Raw genomic sequence first — 25,011 nt, 5'->3', positions numbered from 1 at the left:
TGGGAGCTTCCAGAACCACAGAAATCCCAGCCCCGTCTCTCCCCACCTCTCCACCCAGCAATGTTCCCCAGAGGATTCAGAATCCGGTCCAGCCACAGTTCCCTGGGAGCCAAACACATGGCGCAAGAGGCGGTGCAGGGGAAGGGGTCTGTCAGGGGAGGGGCTCACCTGTAATGGGGGCTGCCAAGTCCCAGGGGTGGCCATCTGCCCATAGAAACCAGGAGAGCTGGGAGCGGACACAGACCAAGTCCGCAGGACCCTGCACAAGGAGTCGCCGGGGTTCTTGGCTTAAGGCTGCAGCTGGTCGTCTCAGGTCATGGGTGTGAGTTGCAGAGTGGAAAAGCCACAGCACCGGGGGCTCTGAGCCTGAGGGGGAGCACTGAGACACACAGGCTCCATGAGAGCCCCGAGCTCCCCCTGCCCTGTGGCCCTGTTCTCTCCGAGATCTGGATGGGCTGGGTGGTGCTGCCCACAGCGAGGGTGGGTCCCTACTGTACTGGAGACACTCATCTGGGCTCCACAGAAACTCACAGACACCCCGGGTGCTCAGTCTTTCCCATCCAGGGGCAGGAGAGGGGGTGCTCAGCACCTGCCGAGGTCTGAGGCTCCACCCTGGGCCCGGCTCCCCCTGCCTGCCCAGATCCAGTCATTGGTGATGCCCGGAACAACCGTCCCAGGACAGTGGCCAGGGTCAACAAGGAGTCACAGAACCTAGATCCTAAAACACAGCTTTGTGTTTGCACGTTGATAATTCAATTAAACATCACTAGCCACCTCTTTCTACTTCCAGGAGGAAGAACAAGGACACCATGGGAAGCCTTCTCAGGTGCTAAAAAATTTCACAGGAAAGAAGTCCTCAGAACCTGCTCCTGATGCGTGAATCACTTCTGTATCATGATGCTCTTCTCAGATACACTCCACTCCATGCACTGGCCTAAGGACGTTCCTCTGTCACAGGTGGAGCTGTCTCCTCCACACTGAGCCCCTGGGCCCAGGGCTGGCAGCTGCTCCCGGGTGCTGACGCCCCGGCTCTGCCCCAGCTGCTCCCTGGGTGGGGCAGGAATCAGCAGCCACCTGGGCCTGGGAGGAACCGCTCACTGGGAAGGGACTGTTCACTGGCTCTTCATCTTGGCCTCAGTTTCCCTGTTTGTGAAGGAGGGGCCAATGCCCACAGCCCAGGTCTGCAGGGGTGGGGCTGAGGCTGTGACTGCAAGCTGAGCCTGAGGCAGAGGCCCAGCTCCACAGGGAGCCAGGGAGCCAGTGGGGGAGGGGAGGCAGCCCCTGGACCTGGAGCCTCAGCCCCCCTCTCCCAAGGGAGGGAATTGCTCTGCCTCCCTGGTGTCAGGGAAGGGCACACAGGCAGACTGTCACGTGGGCGTCCAGATGCCAGAACTCACTTTCCCTGCACACACAGGAGGAGGAGGGGCCTGCGGATGGACGTTCCCAGGGACAGCCCTGAACCACTGAAGATCAGGGACACTGGGCCCCTCCCCCACAACCCTGGGTCACTCTGCCTGGTGTCTGTGCCCGGATGGGGACAGAGGCTGTGACCTGAGCTGTGGAGCAGACTGGGTGGGCTGATCTTAAGCAGTGACCTTGTAGCCTTCAGTACTTTCCTGAATAGCAGAGACCCCATCTGTCCAGTGCTGTCCTGGGGTGTAATTTGGGCACCCTCCAAGGCACCCTATCTCCAGGCTCACCAGTGCCCCCTGCCCTGTGGGGTCTCTGGGGCTCTGATTCCCCAGCAGTGCCCACGCAGCCAGGAGGTTGCAGCCCCGGCCAGGCTAGCACTTCCTACTCAGGCTCACTGGGCCTGTGTCAGCCCCTCCCTCCACTCTCCCAGGGCTCCGTCTGCAGACGCCCTGGTGTGGGAGAGGAAAGCCAGGGAGAAAGAAAGGGATCCGAGTCCAGTGTCTCTGTCACTGGGCCATCTGCAGCCTCCCTGAGCCCAGCTCTCACACAGTGAGCTCGATAGAGACAGGTGTGCACCTAGAACCAGTGTGCGGGACGCCTCACAGGGTCACGTCCACAGTGCGTGAGTGACACCTCAAAGGAAGGCCCCGTAAATAAGACATATGAAAGAGAAGACAGGCAGGAAGGAAGTGTTTGTGGCTGAAGCGTGGCATGGCAGATAAAGCAGCCGCCTGCTGTGGCCAGATCCCTTCTGGGCGCTGGTTTGAGTCCCGGTTGCTCCTCTTTTGGTCCAGTTCTCTGCTATGGCCTGGGAAAGCAGTAGAAGATGGCCCAAGTCCTTGGGCCCCTGCAACCAATGGGAGGCTGGGAAGAAGATCCTGGCTCCCTGGCTCAGATCACCACAGCTCCAGGCACTGCTGCCAACTGGCATTTGAACCAATGGATGCAAGACTCTCTGTCTCTATATCATTTTAACTCTTTCAAATTAATAAATAAATCCTATTTTTGCAGGTAGAGTTAGACAGTGAGAGAGAGACAGAGAAAGGTCTGCCCCTTCTCCCCCCGAATGGCTGTTACGGCCACCGCACTGCGCCGATCTGAAGCCAGGAGCCAGGTGCTTCCTCCTGGTCTTCCATGCGGGTGCAAGACCCAAGTACATGGGCCGTCCTCCACTGCACTCCCAGGCCACAGCAGAGAGCTGGACTGGAAGAGGAGTAACCGGGACAGAATCCAGCACCCGACCAGCACAAGAACCCGGAGTGCCGGCGCCGCAGACAGAGGATTAGCCTAGTGATCCGCCGTGCCTGCCAAAAAATATATCTTTTTACAAATTTATTTTAATAAAGTGTTTGCAATCACGAACAATTGGTTTTGGTGACACACGAGGACCTCCCAATAATGAAAGGACCTCAGAATCCACACCTGGCCAACACAGCCACAGGCAGAAACCGTGACCCGACATCCTGCAGGACACCCACGAAGCCTGGCCACACGTGCACTCCACGTTGCAGGGAAGAGGGGTGCCCATGAATGCAACCCCAGCACCCACACCCCAGTGTCTGTAGGGACAACGCTCATCCTGCCCACTGTCAGTGTGGGGTGAGAGCCCTCCAGTGCCGCTGCACAGGGGGCCGGGGGCACAGCCTTCTTAACAAGCCAGGTACACTCGGCCTCTGCATGAACCCGTCCTCTCCCAGCTGTGTCCACCAGAGACCCTCTCAGGGCTGCGTGTGCAGGGTGTGTGCACACCTGCTCTGAGACCCCTGGGAGTTGTGAACAGCAGAGGCACCGTGCCGAATCCTGCATGTCCATGTGGTAGACAGGAAGGGGCGGTATCCATGTGCACTGTGACAGCCAAGGGTCCCAGGCCCGAGTGGAGCAGCCTCCAGGATCAAGTGAGCCCGCCCAGGTCACACCTGTGCCACATGTGCTCTGCTGGTTACCCACACCCATGCTGCCTCCTCACAGCCTGTGCCAACGTCACAAATGCGGGCCCCACACAGACACTGCACAACCCAAGGATACCCAGGCCTGGACAGGAGAACCAGAACAGAAAGCCGGGCAGCCTGGCCCAGCCCTGGAACTATGATGCTGATCTCTCCACCTCACTTCCTGTTGTCCAGCAATGATGCCACACCTGTCATGGAGTGGGGTCCTCAGCACCTGCTCCAGTTCTGGGAGCTGCCTGACTCGTGACCATTTCTCTGTGATAATGCTGTCCTCACATGGACTCCACTCCATGCACCTGGCCTAAGGAGTTTCCTTCAGTTCTGGGAAAGAGTTGTCTCTGAACCTGAGCCCTGAGCCAGGTGCTGGCATCTGCTCCCGGATGCTGACGCCCAGGGCTCTGACCCCAGGGCTCCCAGGTCAGGGGAAGAACAATGGCCACTCGGACTGCATAGGAACAGAGGACAAAGAAGGGGAGAGAGAGCCCCAAATCAGGGTTGAGGCCTCCAACAGGGGAGGGAGAGAGAGGCAGAAAGAAGGGGCAAGGACAAAGGAAAGGCCAGTGGGGTCACAGGAAGGAGCCAGCTCCCCACAGTCCAGGACCCACAGAGGCTGACAGCTCCCAGAACCCCGCCCAGACATCAAGGTCTCTAAGGTCCCAGCCCTACCCAGCAGCCAGGGGAGTCTGGTGCTGTTCCGGGGGCTTCCTTGGAGGCAGGTGCTCCTGTCACTCACACCCCCTTGACAGAGCCAGAAACAGAGCCCCAGGGGGTGGGAAACCAAGGCAGTGGCAGCCGTGGGCACTGGAGCTGGGACTCAGCCCAGGCCCCGGGCGCGGCTCCAAGCTGCCTCCTCCAGGCTCCCAGTGCTCCGCTCCCCGTGTGTGAGCACAGATGCCCAAACACACACTGAGTCCTTCATGTTTCTCCAGCCACTATTTATTGACCTAATGGATTTCTTTTAAACTTAAAAATCAGTTAACTTGCAGGAACAGAGGCAGTAGTGCAGGGCAATCCATGGGCACCAACAGAGGCAACGAGGTTCTTCCCAGGCAGCAGCTGCTCCCCGGGGACAGATGAGCCACGGGGTCCTGTCCTTGGGGCAGCGAGGACGAGGGACATTAACACCTTTTCTGGAAGGGCGAGGATTCTAAACAGGGTGTCTCGGAGTCCATCTTCAGGTGACGATTGTGGTAACCTGGGGGCAGACAGAGAATCCACGGGGTCCTGTCCTTGGGGCATGAGGACGAGGACAGTCAACACCTGTTCATGAAGGGCGAGGATTCTGAAGCCTGGCTTCTCGGAGTCCATCTTCTGGTGGATGATCATCGGGGCAGCCAGAGAAGCCACAGGGTTCTGTCCTTGGGGCAGCAAGGACAAGGGACATTCAGTACCTCTTCTGGAAGGGCGAGGATTCCAAAGCTGGGCGTCTCGGAGTCCTTCTTCCTTTAATGATTGTGGTGACCTGGGGGGCAGCCAGGGAACCCATGGGGTCCTGTCCTGGGGGCAGCGAGGATGAGCGACATTCTACACCTCTTCTGGAAGGGCGAGGATTCTAAGCTGGGTGTCTCAGAGTCCATCTTCCTGTGGACAATCGTGGTGACCTGGGGGCAGCCAGAGAAGACACGGGGTCCTCTCCTGTTTGCAGCGAGGACGAAGGACATTCAACACCTGTTCCTGAAGGGCGAGGATTCGGAAGCTGGGGGTCTTGGAGTCCTTCTCGTGGTGGTAGATCGTTTGGTCCTGGGGGCAGCCAGAGAAGGCACAGGGTCCTGTCCTTGGAACAGCGAGGACAAGGGACAGTCAACACCTCTTCTGGAAGGGCGAGGATTCTGAGCTGGGCATCTTGGAGTCCATCTTCCAGTGGACGATGGTGGTGACCTGGGGGCAGGGAGAGAAGCTCGGGGTCCTATCCTTGGGGCAGCGAGGAAGAAGGACACTCTACTCCTGGAGACCTCAGAGGCAAAGATTCTGAGCTGGAAGTCCTGGAGTCGTCTTCCCGTGTAAGATGGGGAGACCTGGGTCACCAGAGACATAGCTCTGCTGCAGCATCTGCCAGGTAGACCCTTTGGTCGCCCCAGGACCCTCCTGGATTTCACAGGTCAGAGGGCTGGGGCAGGGAGAAGCTGACAAGGGGAGAACAGGGGCCCTGTCATGCCATGGCCTGTTCCCTGGTTCCTGACCCTTTGAGACCCCAGGGCACTTTGGTGAAAGGCCACAGACCAGCAGGGAGGTGGCAGGTGCCTCATCCAAGCCAGAGGAGATGCCCACCCTGGTGCTCAGCCCCCGGAGGACAGACACGGGGAAGCAGTGCTGGCAGCACAGAGCTGTATTGATGCCAGCCCCCTGCCAGGCCTCAGCATAGCCCTGGCTGCTGGCCTGGTCTACAGCTCATGGCAGGGACCTCCGGGCCTGGCAGCCACAGAGGGGTCCCCTCTCTCAAAAGCTGACCCCCCCGTCGGGCACCGTGCAGGACCTTGTGTGCAAGACTCATGGGGCCACTGTGGCCCTCAGAGACACCCATCTCCCAGGGGGGCACATTGAGGCTCCAAGGACTGAAGGGCCCCATTAAAAGGTCAGGGCTCTCAGGCGGGTGGGACCCGGACGATTGAGTCTCAGAGAGGAGAGGACGCACGCACCTCCGTCCACACCCATGGGGAATGGGCCAGGGGCCTCCAGCACAGGAGCCATGGCCTGCAGGAAGGACAGAAACGCCCAGGACACGGTCTCCCTGCACCTGGCAGCCCCACCTCCACCTGCCCAGCGTCTGCGCTCCCTTGTCCAGGTGGGAGCTGCTGCGTCTCCCATGGAGACCCCGGGGCAGTCTGTCTGTCCTGAGGATGGGATGGTGGTGAGGATGCTCCTAGGCGCTCGGCCACACTGCCTGGGCCAGGGCTGGGGCAGAGGGCAAGGACGAGCAGTGCAGAGACCTCGGCTCCACGTCTCAGGAGAGGGACCCCCGGCTGCTGCAGCCTGGGGCCTGTCAGGAGCTGCCGCGGCCTCTCCCCTCCTTAGACCCTGGTACAGAGCTGCACACAGCCAGCCCACGCGGGATGGCTCATGCTGCTGGAGCCTCCAGAACCGGCAGGGGTGAAGCCCGCAGCCCCTCTGCACTCTCCCCTGACCAATGAGGGCCATGGGCATCAGTGTGAGTCCTTCCCCCCTCCCCTATGCACCTGCTCCATTCCTGCACACAGATGCAAAACCAGTGGACACCCTGGCTGTCTGGGGTGACCCCGCCCCTCTGTGGGTGAGTCCCTTACCACCAAGAGGTCCTTCCACAGGAAGTCTTCTTGCTGGTGCAGATCAGGTTTCTGGGGCTTCTTTGGATCCTAAACCTTGTAGAGCCACCCGGACTGGGCAGTAGTTACCTGTGCAGGGGACAGAGGGGCCCACACTGCCACTGCCCCTCTCCTGCAAACATGGGAGACCCCAACTGAGTCCCCTGAATCAGGCTGAACCTCGCAGTAACAACCCTTTCTCCCACCCCCGTGCAGACAGCCCCTGTCCCACCTGACAGCCTTCTCAGCTCCGTCCAGGAGCCGCCATGGACACCTCCTGCCCCGCTCTGCTGAGGGACGCGGGAGCCACTGGGGACACTGAGGGCTTGGGGGACCGCAGTCAGTCCCCCCCCGGGAAGTCCCCATCCAGGATGCGATTCTGGCCTCGGGATTCTTCTCCCTCTCCCGGGGCTCCCAGGAAGGCAGACGAGTGGTGCACAAATGAAAATGCAACAACAGAAATCAAATGAACAGAAATCAAAACACAAAAATGAACAAACTCACTCTGCTCCCGTTACCAACAGAAAACATGAACTGTATCCACTACACCACACCAACAAGGAGACTGTTCTAGTGGAATAAAATGTTAAAATGAGAAAACACAAAATGAACATGTATGGTGGCAGGAAACAAAGTAAAACAGAAAAAGTACAAAGTAATCAAAATGGAAAAAGAAAAAACAAATTTGACCCAACAGGAGCAGCAGGATCCGATTCTTCCTCCGGATTCCTCTCCCTCTCCAGGGCTCCCCCAGGAAGGGTCAGCAGGACTGACGTCTGGGAGACCCTGAGCCAGCAGCTGACACAGATCAGCTCTCATGGCTCTGACTACTTGAGCACAAAGATGAAACAAACAGAAATCAAATGAACAGAAATCAAAACACAAAATGGACAAAGTCAGCTCACATCACCAACAGAAAACAGGAACTAAATGAACTCAACTAGACTCACAACTGAGACTAACCCTGTCGGAACCGTTAAAAGTGAGAAAACACAAATAAATCAGTAATAAAGCATAAAGAAAAAAATCCCAAGAACCTGAACTATATAACAAGTAATGCAGATGGCCTCATGGTCTTATTTTTAAAAAAAGGAATAAAAAAGAGAAAAAAACACAGAGTGAAAAAATAGAAACCCAACAATGAGAGAAAATACAAAGAACAACCACAAACAAGAGGAAGCCAATGAAAAAGTGACAAGAAATCCAAATTGAAATGAAATATCCTAGGAAAATCAATAAGAAAGCGACAAGAGACTATAAATGTTGGAGGAAAAAAATAACAAAATATGTAAGAAAACAAAATAATCAAAATGGAAAAAGAAAAAACATATTTGACTAAAACAACAGCAGCAGGAGGAAAAAAACAAAACAAGGGAAACACAGGCAGCTGTTCCCAGCCCCAGGTCCCCGGGACAGCCCTTCCTGGGCCAATGACAGAACCCAGGCCCAGCCAAGGCTTTGTGCAGGCAGCAGGCATGATGTCACAATGGTGCCTTCTGATGTCAGAGCAGGAAACCGCAGCCGGTGCTGCCCTCTGCTGGTTTGCACAGGAACCTTTCCACTTGAGTGAGACAAAGAATGCACAATTCTTTCTCAGGTTGAAGAGAGTGATATTAGTTTTTTAAGAAATTAAACCCTGTAGGATATTTCAAACCCTTTTCATTTCTGGTCTTAGCATCTTTCATAATTTTGCCTTTTGCAGACTCAATGTATCCACTCCTTTCTCTTCAACCCCTGAATGATCGCCTCAAACCATGGTGCAGCGCCACTGGCATTGCGACGCTACATCAAATGTTCTGTCTCTCAAGTCAGCGGTGCTGTGACGGAGCTGTAAAGCCACGGCTCACGGGGCCTGCGTCCCGTACCAGTGTCTGTTCACGTCCCAGCTGCTCACTTCTCTCTTGTTTAAAAGGATTTGCTTACTTATTCGAAGGCAAATAGATGGAGAGGAGGACAGAGAGAGGGAGACAGAGGAGACAGAAATGTCAGCACCAGAAACTCTGTACACAAAACCCACAGCAAACACAACTGACCTGGCCCATATCACAGGCCACAGTGTGCAACCTGGTGGGGAAACCTCTCCTACAGAGCCTGCAGGTGTGGCGGACTGAGAAGGCAGGGCCAAGATGGCCGCGGGCAACAGGCTGTGATTGGATGGCTTCAGAAACTGCCTGGCAACAGGCTGTGATTGGTTAGGGCATAGACCGCCCCTTGACCAGATTGGCTGGCTTGGCTATATAAGCTGTTGTAGCAACTGAAATAAACGAGTCTGCAGGCTGCCTGCCTCAGGCCTGCTTTCATCCGACTCCCAGGGTCTGTGTGCTGACTCTGCGCCTCTTGCCCCCACCGTGCTCCTCCTCCCAGAAACAAATCCACTGCAACATGAAGGGGGGGCGTTCCTGCAGGTCCTGGTGTCCAGGATCCGGGGGAGACCCCAGCACAGCCTCTGTCTGCCCTGAGGACTCCCCTATGGTGTCGTCCCCTGCTGGAGCTTCGCAGCCATAACCTCACTCACTCTGGCCCCAGCCTGGGAGGCAGGATGACCACCACCATTTCCACTGTGGGGGCTGTGGGTCAGGTCAATACTGAATGTGGGACACCCAGAGAGCCAGGAGTCCTGGGCAGGGGTACAGCTGATAGGTCAGCCAAGGGAAGACAGCCACAGTAGGCACTGGGGCTCCCCTGTGTAGAAGAACAAGAGGGAACTCTGGGAGGTGCAGGTATTCCTGGCCTGGCTGCTCCTGGTTCTCCCTGAGGACAAAGAAGGGGAGAGAGAGCCCCAAATCAGGCTTGAGGCCTCCAACAGGGAAGAGACAGAGAGGCAAGGAGAAGGGGCAAGGACAAAGGAAAGGCCAGTGGGGGTCACAGGAAGGAGCCAGCTCCCCCATAGCCCAGGACCCACAGACGCTGACAGCTCCCAGAACCCCGCCCGGGCTGCCCATGGCCCCTAAGGACCCAGCACCACTCAGGAGCTCAGGAGAGTTGGGAACTATTCTGGCTGCTTCCCGGGGTGGGGGCCACCCTCCACGGCAGGGGCTCCTATTGCTCACATCCCCTTGACAGAGCCTAGAGACAGAGCCTCAGGGGGTGGGACACCAAGTCGGTGGCAGCCATGGGCACTGGAGCCAGGACTCAGCCAGGCCCCGGGCGCGGCTCCAAGCTGCCTGTCCAGGCTCCAGTGCTCCGGTCCCCGTGTGTGGCCACAGGTGCCTGTCACCGACACTGCGTCCTGATGATTTTCCATGCACATTTCTCGACATGACATCTGACATAAATTACAAACCAGGCAGGGACATCCGTGAGCACCCACACAGGGCTACAAGTTCTTCCCAGGCAGCAGCTGCTCCCCGGGGGACGGAGAAGCCATGGGGTCCTGTGCCTGGGGCAGTGAGGACGAGGCACACTCCACACGGGTCTCCAAGGCAGCACCCACACGCTGTCCAGGAGACAGATTCTGGGAGCTGACATCGCCTGGTTCCTCTAGTGGCAGTCCCCGGAGCCCTCAGAGCACTGAGCCCCAGGGTGCTGGGCTCCCCACCTCCTGTCACGGACACCTCGGGCCCAGGCGTGCCCTGCGCTGAGCAGTTTCCTGCACACACGTGCGGGTGCTGGCAGAGGCCGAGGCCGCACCTCTGGAGATGAGGACCCTGGGGTGGGGGGCAGGAGTCAGCCAGGGCGGTGCTGTGTCTGCCCCCACCCTGGAGGAGCTGCAGCCTGCCAGGGCGGGACCACACGCCCACGGCCACAGCACACAGGACACACAGAAGACCTGTCCACCCCCCTCTCTCCACTGCCCGTGGCCCTGGCCCCTCCTGCCAGCCCTGGGCACAGGAGGCACAAGCACCAGGGCCACCAGCTCAGCCCAGAGCGCACTCCTGGTCCTGCCCTCAGGGCGGCCCTGCACCTTGCAGACCCAGAAGGCACCCGTTCTCTGAGACCTCCCCACATCCACGTGTGGGTGTCAGAGGGGACTGGAATTTGACGAGGCAGAACCTAACTGGGGCCTAATCAGTGGTCCTGCTGCCCTGCCCCAAGAGGACACCCTCACCCTCCGCCTGCTCCTAGCAATGCCCATGCTCACAATTCATAAAATACCCACACGACCGCAAGACCCAGACGCAACCTGTCCTGGGACCCAGGTGACTCAATATAAAATATTCCTAGTGCTTAACACCTGAATCTCCCCGGGGAGATGCCCGGACTGCTCCTTCCAGCCCGCAGTTGGTTCTAATTCCAGGGCGATGGTGGGAGGAGCCGCCCGCTACCACGCCCCATTAGTTGCAGCTGGTCAGTGGACCCCTGTGCAAGGGGCAGCTCCCAGGTCTCCGTCCACCCAGACACATGGGCCCTCTTGGTTCTCACTGTCCAGAGCAGAGATCCACAGAGGCTCTGACAACGCCTGACTGAGGTCCTTGACCCCTACCCACCTGGGAGCTTCCAGAACCACAGAAATCCCAGCCCCGTCTCTCCCCACCTCTCCACCCAGCAATGTTCCCCAGAGGATTCAGAATCCGGTCCAGCCACAGTTCCCTGGGAGCCAAACACATGGCGCAAGAGGCGGTGCAGGGGAAGGGGTCTGTCAGGGGAGGGGCTCACCTGTAATGGGGGCTGCCAAGTCCCAGGGGTGGCCATCTGCCCATAGAAACCAGTAGAGCTGGAGCGGACACAGACCAAGTCCGCAGGACCCTGCACAAGGAGTCGCCAGGGTTCTTGGCTTCAGGCTGCAGCTGGTCGTCTCAGGTCACGGGTGCGAGTACCAGAGTGGAAAATCCACAGCACCGGGGGCTCTGAGCCTGAGGGGGAGCACTGAGACGCGCAGGCTCCATGAGGGCCCCGAGCTTTCCCTGCCCTGGGGCCCTGTTCTCTCCAAGTTCTGGGCGGGCTGGGTGGTGCTGCCCACGGCGAGGGCGCATCCCCACGGTGCTGGAGACACTCATCTGGGCTCCACAGAAACTCACAGACACCCCGGGTGCTCATTCTTTCCCATCCAGGGGCAGGAGAGGGGCAGGCTCAGCCCCCGCAGTGGCTCTGAGGCTCCACCCTGGGCCCGGCTCCCCCTGCCTCCCCAGATCCAGTCATTGGTGATGCCCGGAACAACTGTCCCAAGGCAGTGGCCAGAGTCAACAAGGAGTCACAGAACCTAGATCCTAAAACACAGCTTTGTGTTTGCACATTGATAATTCAATTAAACATCACTGGTCACCTCTTTCTACCTCCAGGAGGAAGAACAAGGACTCCATGGGAAGCCTTCTCAGGTGCTAAAAAAAACAATCACGGGAACGGAGTCCTCAGAACCTGCTCCTGATGCGTGAATCACTTTGTATTATGATGCTCTTCTCAGATACACTCCACTCCATGCACTGGCCTAAGGACGTTCCTCTGTCACAGGTGGAGCTGTCTCCTCCACACTGAGCCCCTGGGCCCAGGGCTGGCAGCTGCTCCCGATGCTGATGCCCAGGCTCTGCCCCAGCTGCTCCCTGTGTGGGCAGGAATCAGCAGCCACCTGGGCCTGGGAGGAACCGCTCACTGGGGAGAGGCCTGGCTCTTCATCTCGGACTCAGTTTCCCTGTTTGTGAAGGAGGGGACAATGCCCACAGCCCAGGTCTGCAGGGGTGGGGCTGAGGCTGTGAATGCAAGCTGAGCCTGAGGCAGAGGCCCAGCTCCACAGGGAGCCAGGGAGCCAGTGGGGGAGGGGCGGCAGCCCTGGACCTGGAGCCTGAGCCCCCCTCTCCCAAGGGAGGGAATTGCTCTGCCTCCCTGGTGTCAGGGAAGGGCACACAGGCAGACTGTCACGTGGGCGTCCAGATGCCAGAACTCGCTTTCCCTGTACACACAGGAGGAGGAGGGGCCTGCGGATGGACGTTCCCAGGGACAGCCCTGAACCACTGAAGATCAGGGACACTGGGCCCCTCCCCCACAACCCTGGGTCACTCTGCCTGGTGTCTGTGCCCGGATGGGGACAGAGGCTGTGACCTGAGCTAAGGAATAGAATGGGTGGGGCTCATCTTAAGCAGTGACCTTGTAGCCTTCAGTAGTTCCCTGCATAGCAGAGACCCCGTCTGTTCAAGGCGTCCTGGGGTGCACTTTGGGCACCCTGCAGCACCCTATGCCAGGCTCACCTGTGCCCCCACCCTGTGGGGTCCGGGGCTCTGGTTCCCCAGCAGTGCCCACGCAGCCAGGATGGAGCAGCCCCAGCCATGCTAGCACTTCCTATTCAGGCTCACTGGGCCTGCGTCACACCCTCCCTCCGCTCTCCCAGGGCTGGGTCTGCAGACGCCCTGGTGGGGGAGAGGAAAGCGAGGGAGAAAGAAAGGGATCCGAGTCCAGTGTCTCTGTCACTGCGCCATCTGCAGCCTCCCTGAGCCCAGCTCTCACACAGTGAGCTCGATAGAGACAGGTGTGCACCTAGAACCAGTGTGCAGGACGCGTCACAGGGTCACGTCCACGGTACGTGAGTGATACCTCAAAGGAAGGCCCCGTACAACAACACATATGAAAGAGAAGACAGGCAAGAAGGAAGTGCTTGGGGCTGGCACTGAAGCATGGTAGGTAAAGCTACCACCTGCTGTGGCCAGATCCCATCTGGGCTCTGGTTTGAGTCCCGGTTGCTCCACTTCTGATCCAGCTCTCTGCTATGGCCTGGGAAAGCAGTAGAAGAAGGCCCAAGTTCTGCACCCATCTGGGAGATTCAGAAGAAGCTCCTGGCTCCCTGTCTCAGATCACCACAGCTCTAGCCATTGCTTTCAATTGGTGAGGGAACCAGTGGATATAAGGGTGATTGAGAGAAAGACAGTATAACTCTGACTTTGAAATTAATAAATAAATATTTTAAAAATGTATTTAAAAAAGTGTTTGCAATCACAAAGAATTGGTGTTGGTGACACATGAGGACCTGCCTGTCGTGACAGGACCTCAGAATCCACAGCTGCAGACACAGCCACAGGCAGAGAACGTGACCCAGCATCCTGCAGGACACCCACACGGCCTGGCCACACGGATGCTCCACGTTACAGGGAAGAGGCAGCCCATGAATGCGACCGCAGCACCAACACCCCAGCATCTGCAGGGACAGCACTCATCCTGCCCGCTGGCCTGTGGGGTGAGAGCCCTCAGTGCCGCTGCACAGGGGGCCGGGGCACGGCCTTCCTAACAAGCCAGGTACACGCGGCCTCTGCATGAACACACCCACTCCCAGCTGTGTCCACCAGAGACCCTCTCAGGGCTGCGTGTGCAGGGTGTGTGCACACCTGCTCTGAGACCCCTGGGAGTTGTGAATAGTAGAGGCACCGTGCCCAAATCAGGGTGTCCATGCTCAGACACCACCCTGTGGTAGACAGGAAGGGGCGGTTCCAGTGGGCACTGTGAGAGCCGAAGGACCCAGGCCCCGAGGAGCAGCCTCCAGGATCAAGTGTCTGCAGTGAGCCCGTCCAGGCCGCACGTGCACCACATGTGCTCTGCTGGTTACCCACACCCACGCTGCCTCCTCACAGCCTGTGCCCACGTCACAGATGCCGGCCCCACACAGACGCTGCACGGCCAAGGACACCAGGCACGGACAGGAGAACCAGGACTCCAAGCAGGGCGGCCTGGCCCTGACCTGGCTTCTTAACCACGGTCGTCCTCAGCTCCTGATTGGACACACGGATGCGCAGTAAGAGGTCTGGAAAGAGACTCCCCAGGGCGCTGGGTCAGGAGCATGCGCCCTGCGGCTTCCCCCTCTGTGCAGCGTGCACTCGTGGGACTGGGCTTTGGGAAGACAGAAACAAGTTCTGCAGGGCTAAATCAGAGGTGCTGCCGCCTGCCCCAGGAGGACCCCACAGCCCCAGGCCTGCTCCTAGCTGTGCCCAAACTCACACCCCCAAAATCACCCACACCAAGGCAAGGCCGCGCTCAGCGTTTCCTGAGACCCAGGTGACCACTACAAACTCTCCTGATACGGAACACCTGCGTCTCCCTGGGGAGATGCCCGGGCCTCTGTGGCTTCCAGCCCGCAGGTGGTTCTAATCCCAGGCGAGAGTGGGAAGAGCCGCCCGCTGCCACGGCCCCGTTGGTGTGCGGCTGCTCAGTGGACGCCTGTGCAAGGGGTGGATCTGGGGTTCCCATCCACCCCACCCCAGGCACCCTCTGGGTCTGCACGTCCCACTGCAGGGATCCCCAGGCACTCTGAGGACGCCAGACGGAGAGCCTTGTCCTGGGCACCACTGGAAGCTTCCCGAACCCCAGAACTCCCATGCCGGCCTCTCCCGCAGCAGTGCACCCAGCAAGGTCCCCAGAGGATTCAGAATCCATCCCACCACCCTCTGCAGGGAGCCAGACCACAGCACAGAGAGCCAGGCAAGGGAGGGGCTCACCTGGTGATGGCGCTGTGTAGTCCCAGTGCGCTCTGTCTGCAAGGCAGGGAACCAGGAGCGCTGGGGGCCAGGCACAGACCCAGCCCGCAGGACCCCGCACTCTCTGGTGTCCTTCTCAGACTCAGGCTGCACCGTGAGCACAGAGTCCACGGGTTCGAGCTCCAGATCAGAATACTCAGGACCTGGGTTCTGACCCTGAGCTGGGAGAGCTAAGACCGCAGGCCCAGAGAGAGCCCAGCTCGCCCTTCCTCTGCCGCCCTCCTGTCTCCGAGGTCCCCACTGATGATGGTGCTGCCCACTCGGAGGTGGAGCCCGTGCCTGCTCAGACTCCCATCTAGGATCCACACACTCCTAAAGCCGCATCCAGTCGCTCAATCTTCCCGTCTGGGGGCAGCAGAAGGGAGGGCCCAGCACCTAGGACACCCAGAGGCTCCACCCTGCACCCAGCTCTCCGGCCTCCCCTATCTGGTTTCTGGAGACACCAGACCGGGGCAACATCTAAAGTTAACAGAGTCTTGGAACTCAGATGCTAACAAGACCCTTCGCTCGGACGTTCATAATTTGATGAAACGTCACCTAGTCTACCTGTGCTCCACCTAGGGATGAAAAGGTGACATCAGGGAGGCCATACCAGGTATTAAAGAAAATTCATGCGAATCATGGATTTGGACCAGGCAGCGGCATTGGGCCCACACTCCCTACCCAAACAGATTCATCAGGGCCAAGGGGCTGGGGCTGCGGCACAAGACCCAGAGGCAGTTCATTAATGAGGCTGTGAGCAATTAACTAGTTAAGAGGTGTCCGACCAGCAGGTGTGGGGACTGAACTGGAGCCCTGGTGCTGATCTCCCCACCTCATTTCCTGTTGTCCAGCAAAGCTGTCCCACCTGTCATGGAGTGGGGTCCTCAGCACCTGCTCCAGTTCTGGGAGCTGCCTGACTTGTGACCATTTCTCTGTGATAATGCTGTCCTCACATGGACTCCACTCCATGCACCTGGTCTAAGGAGCTTCCTTCGGTCCCGCGAAAGAGTTGTCTCTGAACCTGAGCCCTGAGCCAGGTCCTGGCATCTGCTCCCGGATGCTGATGCCCAGGGCTCTGACCCCCAGGGCTCCCAGGTCAGGGGAGGAACAGAGGCCACCTGGACTGGACAGGAACAGAGGACAGAGAAGGAGAGAGAGAGCTCTGTGGGGAGCAACCCGGACTAGACTAAGTTACTGGAATTAAGACTTATTCTATGCATCTGCTCTCCCACAACATGGCGCTGAGAAGGGAAACAGCTTCTACACAGCTGCCTCCAGTTCAACCAATAAACAGCAGGACCTGCTCCTGATTGGAGGAGAGCAGTGTACTCGGCGTGTGGGTAGCAGAGTTGGGATTGGTGGAAGAGGACTATAAAGGAGGAGAGAGACAACATGCACCAGGAACATCTAAGGGGAACATCTATCTGAAGGAACACCTGTGCAACCCCCGAGAGAGCCGGCCGGCGGTGTGCCGCTCCCCCGCGGAAGTGGGCAAAGTGGCTAGGGGGAACCGCCCTTCCACGGAGGTGGAAGGGACAGTAGCCAACCCGGGAAGAACCAGCAGCAAACCCGGGGAGGGCCAAGCAGACAAAAGAACAGCACAGGGTCCTGTGTCGTTCCTCCACGAAGAGGGGGAGCGACATAGTGGTGCCGTGACTCGGATGTGAAGCCTAGGCAGGGCTTAGTGTCCTTCCTCCATGAAGAAGGGAGCGACAGCTCCAAATCAGGCTCGGGGCTCCAACAGTGGAGGGACAGAGAGGCAGGGAGAAGGGGCAAGGACAAAGGAAAGGCCAGTGGGGTCACAGGAAGGAGCCAGCTCCCACACGGCCCAGGACCCACAGACGGCTGACAGCTCCCAGATCCCCGCCCAGGCAGCTAATCGCTTCTAAGGACCCAGCCCTACCCAGCAGCCAGGGGAGTCTGGTGCTGTTCCGGGGGCTTCCTTGGAGGCAGGTGCTCCTGTCACTCACACCCCCTTGACAGAGCCAGAAACAGAGTCCCAGGGGCTGGGAAACCAAGGCAGTGCCAGCCTTGGGCACTGAAGCCAGGACTCAGCCCAGGCCCTGGGTGCAGCTCCAAGCTGCCTCCTTCAGGCTCCCAGCGCTCCCCTCCCCGGTGTGTGAGCACAGGTGCCCGAACCCACATTGAGGCAATCATGTTTCTCCATCCACAAATTTATGACCTAATGGATTTCTCTTAAACTCATAAATCAGTTAACTTGCAGGCACAGAGGCAGTAGTGCAGGGCAATGCATGGGCACCAACAGAGGCAACGAGGTTCTTCCCAGGCAGCAGCTGCTCCCCGGGGACAGAGGAGCCACAGGGTCCTGTCCTTGGGGCAGGGAGGATGAGGGACATTCAACACCTCTTCTGGAAGGGCGAGGATTCTGAGGCTGGGCATGTCGAAGTTCATTTTCCTTAGGATGATCGTGGTGACCTCTGGGCAGCCAGAGAAGCCACGAGGTCCTGTTCAGGGGGCAGTGAGGATGAAGGACATTCAACACCTCTTCTGGAAGGGCGAGGATTCTGAAGATGGGGTGTTGGAGTCCTTCTCATGGTGGTCGATCGTTTCTCCTGGGGGCAGCCAGAGAAGCCACAGGGTCCTGTCTGGGGGCAGCGAGGACGAGGGACATTCAACACCTCTTCAGGAAGGGCGAGGATACTGAGCTGGGCGTCTCGGAGTCCATCTTCCCGTGGACGCTCGTGGTGACCAGGGGGCAGGGAGAGAAGCTCGGGGTCCTGTCCTTGGGGCAGCGAGGAAGAAGGACACTCTACTTCTGGAGACCACTAGGGCAAGGATTCTGAGGCTGGAAGTCTTGGAGTCCGTCTTCCCGTGGAAGATGGGGAGACCTGGGTCACCAGAGACATAGCTCTGCCCCAGCATCTGCCGTGTAGACCCTTTGGTGACCCCAGGGCCCTCTTGGATTAGAGAGGTCAGAGAGCTGGGGCAGGGACAAGCTGACAAGGGGAGAACACGGGCCCTGTCATGCCATGGCCTGGTCCCTGGTTCCTGTCCTGTGACACCCCAGGGTACTTTGGTGACAAGGCCACAGACCAGCAGAGAGGTGGCAGGTGCCTCAGCCAAGCCAGAGGAGATGCCCACCCTGGGGCTCAGCCCCCCGAGGACAGACACGGGGAGGCAGTAATGGCAGCACAGAGCTGTAGGGATGCCAGCGCCCCTGCCAGGGCCCAGCACAGCCCCGGCTGCTGGCCTGGTCTACAGCTCACGGCAGGGACCTCCGAGCCCGGCAGCCACAGACGGGTCCCCTCTCTCACGTGCTCACCGACGTCGGGCACCATGCAGGACCTTGTGTGCCAGACTCATGGGGTCACTGTGGCCCTCAGAGACACCATCTCCCAGGGGGGAACGGTGAGGCTCCAAGGACTGAAGGGCCCGACTCGAAGGTCAGGGCTCTCAGGAGGGACGGGAACCGGACGTCTGAGTCTCAGAGGAAAAAAAGCACTCACCTCCATCCGCGCCCATGGGAATGGGCCAGGGGCCTACGGCACAGAGCCATGGCCTGCAGGAAGGACAGAAACGCCCAGGACACGGTCTCCCTGCACCTGGCAGCCCCACCTCCACCTGCCCAGCGTCTGCGCTCCCTTGTCCAGGTGGGAGCTGCTGCATCTCCCATGGAGACCCCGGGGCAGTCTGTCTGTCCTGAGGATGGGATGGCGGTGAGGATGCTCCTAGACGCTCGGCCACACTGCCTGGTCAGGGCTGGGGCAGAGGGGAAGGACGAGCAGTGCCGAGACCTCGGCTCCACGTCTCAGGAGAGGAACCCCCGGCTGCTGCAGCCTGAGGCCTGTCAGGAGCTGCCGCGGCCTCTCCCCTCCTTAGACCCTGGTACAGAGCTGCACACAGCCAGCACCCACGCAGGATGGCTCATGCTGCTGGAGCCTCCAGAACCGGCAGGGGTGAAGCCCACAGCCCCTCTGCACTCTCCCCTGACCAAGGAGGGCCCATGGGCATCAGTGTGAATCCCTCCCCCTCCCCTATGCACCTGCTCCATTCCTGCACACAGATGCAAAGCCAAAGGACACCCTGGCTGTCTGGGGTGACCCCGCCCCCCTGTGGGTGAGTCCCTTACCACCAAGAGGTCCTTCCACAGGAAGTCTTCTTGCTGGTGCAGATCAGGTTTCTGGGGCTTCTTTGGGTCTTGAATCTTGGAGAGCCACCACAGACAGGCCAGCAGAGCCCCTGTGCACAGGACAGAAGGGCCCGCACTGCCATGGCCCCTCCCCTGCACACAGAGGCGCCACAGCTGAGTCCCCTGCAGGCTGAATTCCCAGTGAAAACCCTTTCTCCCGCCCCTGTGCAGACAGCACCTGTCCCATCTGACAGCCTTCTCACCTTGGTCCCAGGAGCCGCCATGGACACCTCCTGCCCTGCTCTGCCGAGAGACGCGGGAACCGCTGGGGACACAGAGGGCTTGGGGGACAGCAGGCAGTCCCTCCCCGGGAAGTCCCCATCCAGGATGCGATTCTGGCCTCGGGATTCTTCTCCCTCTCCTGGGGCTCCCAGGAAGGGAGACGAGTGGTGCACAAATGAAAATGGAACAGAAATCAAATGAACAGAAATCAAAACACAAAAATGAACAAACTCACTCTGCTCCCATCACCAACAGAAAACATGAACTATATCAACTACACCACACCAACAACGGAGACTGCTCTAGTGGAATAAAATGTTAAATGAGAAAACACAAAATGATTATGAATGGTGGTTGGAAACAAAATAAAATAGAAAAAGGACAAAGTAATCAAAAATGGAAAAAGAAAAAACAAAATTGACCCAACAGCAGCAGCAGGATCCGATTCTTCCTCCGGATTCCTCTCCCTCTCCAGGGCTCCCCCAGGAAGGGTCAGCAGGGCTGACGTCTGGGAGACCCCGAGCCAGCAGCTGACACAGATCAGCTCCTACAGCTCTGACTACTTGAGCACAAACGAAGATGAAACAAACAGAAATCAAATGAACAGAAATCAGAACACAAAATGGACAAAGTCAGTTCACATCACCAACAGAAAACATGAACTAAATGAACTCAACTGGACTAACAACTGAGACTAACCCTATCGAAACAGTTAAAAGTGAGAAAACACAAATAAATCAGTAATAAAGCATACAGAAAAAAATCCCAAGAACCTGAACTGTATAACAAGAAAGCAAACGGCCTTACAGTCTTATTTAAAAAAAAGGGGGGGGGGTAAAAAAGAGAAAAAAACTCAAAGTGAAAAAACGGAAACCCAACAATGGGAGAAAATATAAAGAAAAACCACAAACAAGAGGAAAGCCAAGGAAAAAAATGAAGAAAAAATCCAAATAAGAAATGAAATATCCAAGGAAAATCAATCAGAAAGGGAAAAAAGAATATGAATGCTGGAAGAAAAAAATAAACAAAATAGAAAAAAAAGAACAAAATAATCAAAAGAGAAAAAGACAAAACAAATTGGACCAAAACAACAGCACTTTGAAGAACAAAAACCAAACAAGGGAAACACAGGCAGCTGTTCCCAGCCCCAGGTCCCCGGGACAGCGCTTCCTGGGCAAATGACAGAACCCAGGCCAAGCCAAGGCTTTGTGCAGGCAGCGGGCATGACGTCACAATGGCGCCTTCTGATGTCAGAGCAGGAAACCGCAGCAGGTGCTGCCCTCTGCTGGTTTGCACAGGAACCTTTCCACTTGAGTGAGACAAAGACTGCACAATTCTTTCTTAGGTTGTGATATTAGTGTTTTGAGAAATTAAACCCTGTAGGGTATTTCGAAACCTTTTCATTTCTAGTCTTAGCATCATTACTAATTTTGCCTTTTGCAGACTCAGTGTATCCACTCCTTTCTCTTCAACCCCTGAATGATCGCCTCAAACCATGGTGCAGCGTCACTGGCATCGCGACGCTACATCAAATGTTCTGTCACTCAAGTCAGCGGTGCTGTGACGGAGCTGTAAAGCCACGGCTCACGGGGCCTGCGTCCCGTGCTTCTCTCAGGCCTGCTCTCACCCGACTCCCGGGGTCTGTGTGGTGACTCCACGCCCTCTTGCCCCCACCACACTCCTCCTCCCAGAAACGAATGCACTGCAACATGTGGGGGGGGGGGGCTCCTGCAAGACCTGGTGTCCCAGATCTAGGGGGAAACTCCTGTTAGGAAACTGGCGCAGTTGGCCACATGGCCCAGCTACCTGAGCCAGGCTCCACCCCCATCCTAATGGGATTGGCTGCTCCTGCTTCCCTGCCCACCCTCAGGCAAAGTTTTAAAAGAGCCTGTTCCTGAACACGTGTTCTCTTGCCCCTTCTCTCCTGCTCTCGCTTGGTTGCTCTCTCTAGCCTCCACCTCTGGTCTCTTGGCTCTCCTCTCCTCTCTCCTCTTCTCTGCTCTATCTTCTCTCCTTGCTAGCTCCTCTCCTCTCTGTTTCTCTCTCTTAGACTCTCTTTCTCTCTTTTTTCCTTCGCCACCCCTTCACTCCCGTCTGTAGGGTGTTCCCAATAAACCCTTTCCCTTACTCCGGTGTCCGGTGTGCTTTGCGACGGCTAACATTAAGATATAACAACCCCAGCACAGCCTCTGTCTGCCCTGAGGACTCGCCTATGGGCTCGTCCACTGCTGGGAGCTTCGCAGCCATAACCTCACTCACTCTGGCCCCAGCCCTGGGCGGCAGTTTGACCACCACCATTTCCCAGCGTGGGGGAGTGGTCAGGTCCATACAGGATCAATATGGGACACCCAGGGAGGCAGGAGTCCTGGGCTGGGGTGGAGCCAAGAGGTCAGTAAAGGGAAGACAGCCACAGTAGGCACTGGGGCTTCCCTGTGTCAGGAGAACAAGAGGGAACTCTGGGAGGTGCAGGTGCTCCCGGCCTGGCTGCTCCTGGGTCTCCCTGAGGACAAAGAAGGGGAGAGAGAGCCCCAAATCAGGCTCGGGGCCTCCAACAGGGGAGGGACAGAGAGGCAAGGAGAAGGGGCAAGGACAAAGGAAAGGCCAGTGGGGGTCACAGGAAGGAGCCAGCTACCCCATAGCCCAGGACCCACAGACACTGACAGCTCTGAGAACCCGCCCAGGCTGCCCATGGCCCCTAAGGACCCAGCACCACTCAGGAGCTCAGGACAGTTGGGAACTATTCTGGGTGCTACGGTGGGGGTACCCTCTAAGGCAGGGGCTCCTATTGCTCATGCAAGCTTGACAGAGCCTAGAAACAGAGCCCCAGGGGTAGGGAAACCAAGGTAGTAGCAGGCACTGGAGCTGGGACTCACCTGGGCCCTGGGTGCAGCTCCAAGCTTCTAGTTCAGGCTCCAGCACTCTGCTCCCCTTGTGTGACCACAGGTGCCCATTACGGTCACTGAGTCCTGACGATTTTTCGTGCACATTTCTCGACATGACATCTGTCATAAATTACAAACTAGGCACATTGCAGGCAGCAGAGGCGGTAGTGCAGGGACATCCGTGAGCACCCACACAGGACTACAAGTTCTTCCCAGGCAGCAGCTGCTCCCCGAAGGACGGAGAAACCACTGTTGTCCTGTGCCTGCGGCTTGAGGACGAGGCACACTCACACTGGTCTCCAAGAGCAGCACCCACACGCCGTCCAGGAGACTGATTCTGGGAGCTGACATCACCTGGTTCCTCTAGTGGGAGTCCCCGGAGCCCTCAGAGCACTGAGCCCCAGGGTGCTGGGCTCCCCACCTCCTGTCATGGACGCCTCGGGCCCAGGCGTGCCCTGCGCTGAGCAGTTTCCTGCACACACGTGCGGGTGCTGGCAGAGGCAGAGGCCGCCCCTCTGGAGATGAGGACCCTGGGGTGGGGGGCAGGAGTCAGCCAGGGCGGTGCTGTGTCTGCCCCCACCCTGGAGGAGCTGCAGCCTGCCAGGGCGGGACCACACGTCCATGGCCCCAGCACACAGGACACACAGAAGACCTGTCCACCTCCCTCTCTCCACTGCCCGTGGCCCTGGCCCCTCCTGCCAGCCCTGGGCACAGGAGGCACAAGCACCAGGCCACCAGCTCAGCCCAGAGCGCACTCCTGGTCCTGCCCTCAGGGTGGCCCTGCACCTTGCAGACCCAGAAGGCACCCGTTCTCTGAGACCTCCCCACGTCCACGTGTGGGTGTCAGAGGGGACTGGAATTTGACGAGGCAGAACCTAACTGGGGCCTAATCAGTGGTCCTGCTGCCCTGCCCCAAGGGGACACCCTCAGCCCACTCCTGCTCCTAGCAATGCCCATGCTCACAACTCATGAAATACCCACACCACCGCAAGACCCAGACGCAACCTGTCCTGGGACCCAGGTGACTCAATATAAAATATTCCTAGTGCTTAACACCTGAATCTCCCCAGGGAGATGCCCCGACTGATCCTTCCAGCCCTCAGCTGGTTCTAATTCCAGGGCAATGGTGGGAGGAGCGGCCGGCTACCATGCCCCGTTAGTGTGCAGCTGCTCAGTGGGTGCCTGTGCAAGGGGCAGCTCCCGGGTCTCTGTCCACCCAGCCACCTGGGCACTCTTGGTTCTCACGGTCCACAGCAGGGATCCGCAGAGGCTCTGAGGATGCCTGACTGAGGTCCTTGTCCCCCACCCACCTGGGAGCTTCCAGAACCAACCGAAACCCCAACCCCGTCTCTCCCCACCTCTCCACCCAGCAATGTTCCCTAGAGGATTCAGAATCCGGTCCAGCCACAGTTCCCTGGGAGCCAAACACATGGCGCAAGAGAGCGGTGCAGGGGAAGGGGTCTGTCAGGGGGAGGGGCTCACCTGTATTGGGGGCTGCTAAGTCCCAGGGGCGCACATCTGCCCATAGAAACCAGGAGACTTGGGAGCGGGCACAGACCAAGTCCGCAGGACTCTGGACCCAGCTCAACCGGGTTCTTCTGAGTCTCGGCCTGCAGCCGGGAGTCCCAGGTCACGGGTGCGAGTTGCAGAGTGGAAAAGCCACAGCACCGGGGGCTCTGAGCCTGAGGGGGAGCACTGAGACGCGCAGGCTCCATGAGAGCCCCGAGCTGCCCCTGCCCTGCGGCCCTGTTCTCTCCGAGTTCTGGGTGGGCTGGGTGGTGCTGCCCACGGCGAGGGCGCATCCCCACAGTGCTGGACACGCTCATCTGGCCCCCACAGAAACTCACAGACACCCCGGGTGCTCAGTCTTTCCCATCGCAGGGGCCAGGAGAGGCGCAGGCTCCACACCTGCAGGCACTCTGAGGCTCCACTCCGGGCCCGGCTCCCCCTGCCTCCCCAGATATCCTCATTGCTGGCGCCCAGAAGAACCGTCCCAGCACAGTGGCCCGGGCCAACAAGGAGTCGCAGACCGAGATCCTAAAACACGTCTATGCACTCAGACATTCTTAATTTAATAAAACGTCACCTAGATATCTCTTTTCTACCTCTGCACGGAAAAGCCTTATCAGGTGCTAAATAAAATTCAAGGAAGACATGGACTTGGACCAGACACCTGCACTGGGCCCAAGACCCAACTCAGACAGCTTCATCCAGGCCTGTGCTATGGCTGTGGCACAAGGCCCTGTATCTAGTGTACTAATTCGAAATTAACTAGTTCAGCCGTGACCGCCCTGCAGGTTGGGGACTGACCTGGAGCCATGGTGCTGATCTCTGTACCCACTTCCCGTGGCCCAGCAGTGCTGTGCACCTGTCCTGGATGAGCAACCTCAGAACCTGCTCCATGTCCAGAGCTGCCTGGTTCTGGTATCATTTTTGCTGTATGATGCTCTTCTCAGATACACTCCACTCCATGTACTGGCCTAAGGACGTTCCTCTGTCACAGGTGGAGCTGTCTCCTCCACACTGAGCCCCTGGGCCCAGGGCTGGCAGCTGCTCCCGATGCTGACGCCCCGGCTCTGCCCCAGCTGCTCCCTGGGTGGGGCAGGAATCAGCAGCCACCTGGGCCTGGGAGGAACCGTTCACTGGGGAGGGGCCTGGCTCTTCATCTCAGCCTCAGTTTCCCTGTTTGTGAAGGAGGGGACAATGCCCACAGCCCAGGTCTGCAGGGGTGGAGCTGAGGCTGTG

General features: G+C 58.3%; 1 long non-coding RNA gene across 3 annotated transcripts; it reads right to left on the bottom strand.

Moving 5' to 3' along the window:
- Positions 1-4,946: 4,946 nt before the first annotated feature.
- On the bottom strand, positions 4,947-20,780 carry LOC138843201 (uncharacterized). 3 transcript variants are annotated; one of them, XR_011379244.1, is made up of 5 exons: positions 19,366-20,780; positions 19,103-19,212; positions 6,873-17,755; positions 6,623-6,773; positions 4,947-5,240 (listed from the first exon to the last, which is right to left on the bottom strand). It is a non-coding gene; the product is annotated as an uncharacterized lncRNA (long non-coding RNA). The 3 variants fall into 3 exon arrangements; XR_011379245.1 differs by having other exon boundaries at positions 6,623-6,730; XR_011379243.1 differs by having other exon boundaries at positions 6,623-17,755.
- Positions 20,781-25,011: the final 4,231 nt, after the last annotated feature.

Source organism: Oryctolagus cuniculus, chromosome 10 (genome assembly GCF_964237555.1).
Source record: "Oryctolagus cuniculus chromosome 10, mOryCun1.1, whole genome shotgun sequence".
Classification (NCBI taxonomy): domain Eukaryota; kingdom Metazoa; phylum Chordata; class Mammalia; order Lagomorpha; family Leporidae; genus Oryctolagus; species Oryctolagus cuniculus.
Note: the sequence above shows the minus strand (reverse complement) of the source record. Positions and strands in the feature narration are given on the sequence as shown.